Below are 6000 nucleotides of genomic sequence, written 5' to 3'. Positions count from 1 at the left end.
GGTCACAACAGTTTGAGCTTACAATATACAGTCTTGTGGAGTTATTCTGAACATAACAGAATCCCTTGCTGTTCATGAAAATGGACGAGTTCAGCTGAGGAGCAATGTGCATGCAGTCAATGTCACACTGCACGGTGTTGAAGCCTGTAATCAGTGCACACCCTCGTGCTCGCTCCGCCTGCATGTCTCCGGTCGGAGGGAACGAGATGGAGTTTTCCCTCTGTGCATAGAGAGCATCAGTGACATCTCTTATACAGCAGACCACCGCAGACTGAGAGATGTTGCTTACATCTCGAGCAGCAGCCTGGAAGGAGCCAGACATATAAAAGCTAGGAGCCGCAGACACCGTGACAGCCTTGGGCGGTGCAGTCCTTGCTCTGCTTTGAGGTTGCAGCAGTTGGCAGATTTCAGTCATGACATCTTTAGTGAAACAAAGATGTCTCAAGCATTGGTCATCTTTGAAGTTGAGATAAGAGAATTGTTCCCCAAAGATCCTCTGCGGATATGGCCTCCTGCTGCGAGCCCTCTTTGAAGTGGGAAGGTAAAGAACTAATGTTAAACGCTGATTTTTCACACGCTGTAGGCACGCCAGCAAGCATTAGCAGTTGTTATCACAGAGGCTGATGGGAAGGTTGGTCATAACATGGAGCAAGGGTTTTAAAAATAAGAACCGCAGACTTCAGCAGTTTCAAAAGTAAACTTGTCTCTGTCTTGCTTGACCCGATTAAGGCAAAGAAAAAGTTAAGATTCAAACAGTAGGATCTTGAAACTGGAAGCCGTTAATCAACTGCCTGACATCGGTAGCCGTTAATCAATTGCTTGAGCATCCTTGTCAGGACATGCCTTTGTTCTGCATAATGGTTTTAGTTCTACTTTATTGTACATAAATGTGTTGCCACAACTATGACACTCCAAGAATGATGGTGGCACAGCCGTACCTGTCTTCCCTGCATATGCTTGAATTAAAGTCTTGAGCTCTGAATACCAAGTGGTGATTTCTCCCACAACACCCTTCCAGTCATTTGTCCTGCTCTGCGTGGCATCTCTTCGTGCTCCCAGACATGCTCAATTCCACTTGTTTCAGCAGAAGCTTTTAAATCAATAAAAGAATACTTCAGCACCAGCCAGACCACTCCCGGACACTTAGGCAAGTACAGAAAAAATCTCCAAAAATGCGTACAATTGCACCACAGCCAGAGGAAATTATCTAGCAACTAACCTGTAAGTAGTTTATGATCCCTTTAAGTAGCGTTGGTGCTGGGGGTGGGGGGGGGGGTTCCTTCATGCTGTTTAATGTTGTGTTCAGCTGTGCGAGGTTAAGACAGGGCGTAAACTGCAGCATAGCGTCAAAAATGGCAGCGCTGGCATCAAATTAGCATTCCACGCTGATTAACGTCATAATCTGTCTGCTCTGCATGCTGCCAGTGGTCGTTAGGTGCATGCGCACAAACTATTATCAAGCCAGAAAACAGCACTACGGAGCTCATTTCTCCCCCATTATATTAATACTTGTTCTGTAAGATACAAAGGATGGATAACATGCTTGTCAATGCTTTGACTATCCATTTCAAGATTAATCATTAAAGGATTATTAGTCCCAAAATATACCCTATTTATTAAGCTAGTATAGTTTTGCATAAGTATTTTCTACAGACTGACTTAAATATATGGCGTGCAAATCAAAAGGAGTAGACACACACAAGTAAAAAAAATTGTTTTAATAGATATTTGTGTAGAGTACAATGCAGGCTACTCCACTTAATAGCCAATCTGATCCATGCATCGATTCCCGTCCCCCACCAGTTTGTCTCTGGAGTTTAAATTCCTGTTAAATGTAAGTTTTCCTCATGATGTACTGAAATAAACACTGGTTACTGACATTTGCAGTATCTGTGTGCATATGAGATTTATCCTTTGAAAATTAATTTCTGATATAAACAACATGGTCGTTCTTGTTTTCCTCAAGAACTTCCCTCCCCTTAAAAGAAACGATCTGAGCATTCATTCATAAGAAATAAGAGCAGGAGTCGGCCATTTGGCCCCTCAAGCCTGCTCTGCCATTTAAAAAGATCATGGCTGATCTGATCTTGGGCTCAGCTCCACTTCCCTGCCCGCTCCCTATAACCCTTGACTCCCTTATTATTAAAAAAATCTCTCTATCTCCACCTTAAATATAATAATAATAGCTTTTATTTATACAGCACTTTTAACATAGTAAAACATCGCAAGGCACTTAAATATATTTAATGACCCAGCCTGCACAGCTCTCTGGGGCAGAGAATTCCACAGATTTACCACCCTCTGAGAGAAGAAATTTCTCCTTATCTCAGTTCTAAATGGGCGAACTCTTATTCTTAAACTATGCCCCCTAGTTCTAGATTCCCCATGAGTGGAAACATCCTCTCTGCATCTACCTTGTCGAGCCCACTCCTTATCTTAGGGGGGAGGTCATCTTAGACTGGGTGTTGTGTAATGAGAGAGAATTAATTAGCAATCTCATTGTGCGAGGCCCCTTGGGGAAGAGTGACCATAACATGGTGGAATTCTACATTAGGATGGAGAATGAAACAGTTAATTCAGAGACCATGGTCCAGAACTTAAAGAAGGGTAACTTTGAAGGTATGAGGCGTAAATTGGCTAGGATAGATTGGCGAATGATACTTAAGGGGTTAACAGTGAATGGGCAATGGTAGACATTTAGAGACCACATGGATGAACTACAACAATCGTACATCCCTGTCTGGCGTAAAAATAAAAAAGGGAAGGTGGCTCAACCGTGGCTATCAAGGGAAATTAAAGCCAAGGAAGTGGCATACAAATTGGTCAGAAATAGCAGTGAACCCAGGAACTGGGAGAAATTTAGAACTCAGCAGAGGAGGACAAAGGGTTTGATTAGGGCAGGGAAAATAGTGTACAAGAGGAAGCTTGCAGGGAACATTCAGATGGACTGCAAAAGCTTCTATAGATATGTAAAGAGAAAAAGGTTAGTAAAGACAAACGTAGGTCCCCTGCAGTCAGAATCAGGGGAAGTCATAACAAGGAACAAAGAAATGGCAGACCAATTGAACAAGTACTTTGGTTCAGTATTCACTAAGGAGGGCACAAACAACCTTCCGGATATAAAAGGAGTCAGAGGGTCTAGTAAGAAAGAGGAACTGAGGGAAATCCTTATTAGTCGGGAAATTGTGTTGCGGAAATTGATGGGATTGAAGGCTGATAAATCCCCAGGGCCTGATGGACTGCATCCCAGAGTACTTAAGGAGGTGGGTGGCCTTGGTAATAGCGGATGCATTGACAGTCATTTTCCAACATTCCATAGATTCTGGATCAGTTCCTATGGAGTGGAGGGTAGCCAATGTAACCCCACTTTTTAAAAAAGGAGGGAGAGAAGACAGGGAATTATAGACCGGTCAGCCTGACATCGGTAGTGGGTAAAATGATGGAATCAATTATTAAGGATGTCATAGCAGCGCATTTGGAAAGAGGTGACTTGATAGGTCCAAGTCAGCATGGATTTGTGAAAGGGAAATCATGCTTGACAAACCTTCTGGAATTTTTTGAGGATGTTTCCAGTAGAGTGGACAAGGGAGAACCAGTTGATGTGGTCTATTTGGACATTCAGAAGGCTTTCGACAAGGTCCTATACAAGAGATTAATGTGCAAAGTTAAAGCACATGGGATTGGAGGTAGTGTGCTGACGTGGATTGAGAACTGGTTGGCAGACAGGAAGCAAAGAGTAGGAGTAAATGGGTACTTTTCAGAATGGCAGGCAGTGACTAGTGGGGTACCGCAAGATTCTGTGCTGGGGCCCCAGCTGTTTACATTGTACATTAATGATTTAGACAAGGGGATTAAATGTAGTATCTCCACACTAAGCTGGGTGGCAGTGTGAGCTGAGAGAAGGATGCTATGAGGCTGCAGAGTGACTTGGATAGGTTAGGTGAGTGGGCAAATGCATGGCAGATGAAGTATAATGTGGATAAATGTGAGGTTATCCACTTTGGTGGTAAAAACAGAGAGACAGACTATTATCTGAATGGTGACAGATTAGGAAAAGGGGAGGTGCAACGAGACCTGGGTGTCATGATACATCAGTCACTGAAGGTTGGCATGCAGGTACAGCAGGCGGTTAAGAAAGCAAATGGCACGTTGGCCTTAATAGCGAGGGGATTTGAGTACAGGGGCAGGGAGGTGTTACTACAGTTATACAGAGCCTTGGTGAGGCCACACCTAGAGTATTGTGTACAGTTTTGGTCTCCTAACTTGAGGGAGTGCAACGAAGGTTCGCCAGATTGATTCCCGGGATGGTGGGACTGACATATCAAGAAAGACTGGATTAACTGGGCTTGTATTCACTGGAGTTCAGAAGAATGAGAGGGGATCTCATAGAAACATTTAAAATTCTTACGGGTTTAGACAGGTTAGATGCAGGAAGAATGTTCCCAATGTTGGGGAAGTCCAGAACCAGGGGTCACAGTCTAATGATAAGGGATAAGCCATTTAGGACCGAGATGAGGAGAAACTTCTTCACCCAGAGAGTGGTGAACCTGTGGAATTCTCTACCACAGAAAGTTGTTGAGGCCAATTCACTAAATATATTCAAAAAGGAGTTAGATGTAGTCCTTACTACTAGGGGGATCAAGGGGTATGGCAAGAAAGCAGGAATGGGGTACTGAAGTTGCATGTTCAGCCATGAACTCATTGAATGGTGGTGCAGGCTCAAAGGGCCGAATGGCCTACTCCTGCACCTATTTTCTATGTTTCTATATTGCTATGTTATCTGTTTCAATAAGATCACCTCTCATTCTTCTAAACTCCAATGAGTATAGGCCCAACCTGCTCAACCTTTCTTTATAAGTCAACCTCTTCATCTCAGGAATCAACCACGTGCACGTTCTCTGAACTGCCTCCAATGCAGGTCTATCTCTCCCTAAATAAGGTGACCAAAACCCTACACAGTACTCTCGGTGTGGCCTCATCAATAACCTGTACAGTTGTAGCAGGACTTCTCTGCTTTGATACTCCACCCCCCTTGCAATAAAGGCCAACATTCCACCTCTGTCCAAAGCCGAGAATGGTTACTCGTAAATCTGCATTCTGAAACTGTAATTAAATATGAATCTGAATGTCTATTGGGTGTAGATACCACAAATGTTTGATGACGGATCGGTATTTGGCTTAAATGTGGCATATAGCAATAGATCCTTTCAGAAGTACGGTCTTACGTCAGTAACTAATGGCTGTCTACTAGGTAAAACTGAAAGTCCCCAATAGGGAACTGCAGCGAAGTGGTGAGTATTATTCCCGATTTTAAACCTGCTCTCCCAGTGGGAATGAGGCGGGTGGGGGTTAAAATGGCAGTTGGATGCAATCGGTGCATTCCATACACGTTTGCGACCTCTGCCATTTTAACTTGCAGGTTTTCGGCAGCGAGAGATCACCCACCACAGAGAACACCGTTAATATTTAAATGTCAGGGTCCGATGGCATCAATGTGATCTTAACTGCCGATTGTGACAGCGACTGACAGAGCCTGAGCCACCAGTGAAATCTGGCGGCAGGTAAGATCATGGCAGAAGAGGCACGGGTAAGTATTATGGGGTCTAAAGTCGGTTGCTAACGCCTGCTGATAACGCCAGTGTTAGGTGTTAAGTGGGCGTAAGGCGATTCGGACTGGCGCTGGATGCTGTTGATGTCTGCCGCGAAATTCGGTGGTCATATTTTAAGGGCGTTAAAATGTAACGTCCCGCCAGTTAACGCCATGGAAATCATGATGTCAGAACGCGTACAATGCCTCCTTGGCGCCCTTCTCGCCACATTCACTTTTGCCACCTCATTTAACGGCTGTCGTTGATGATGCCTGAAAAAGTTGGAGTGGTCAAGGCGGAGAAACGAATCAGGGAGTTGCAGCCAGGGCTCAGAGGCCTCGGTCAGTGCTGCGTTTGATGCTCGCACAGAGCGTAGGGAGTTGGCGTCATACTGCTGTTAACTCGTCAGATT

General features: G+C 44.3%; 1 pseudogene; it reads left to right on the top strand.

Moving 5' to 3' along the window:
- The first annotated feature begins 504 nt into the window (after positions 1 to 504).
- The window catches only part of LOC139276744 (monocarboxylate transporter 2-like), a 105396-nt pseudogene continuing 99900 nt past the window's right edge, over positions 505 to 6000 (top strand).

This window comes from Pristiophorus japonicus, chromosome 12, assembly GCF_044704955.1.
Source record: "Pristiophorus japonicus isolate sPriJap1 chromosome 12, sPriJap1.hap1, whole genome shotgun sequence".
NCBI lineage: Eukaryota > Metazoa > Chordata > Chondrichthyes > Pristiophoridae > Pristiophorus > Pristiophorus japonicus.
Note: the sequence above shows the minus strand (reverse complement) of the source record. Positions and strands in the feature narration are given on the sequence as shown.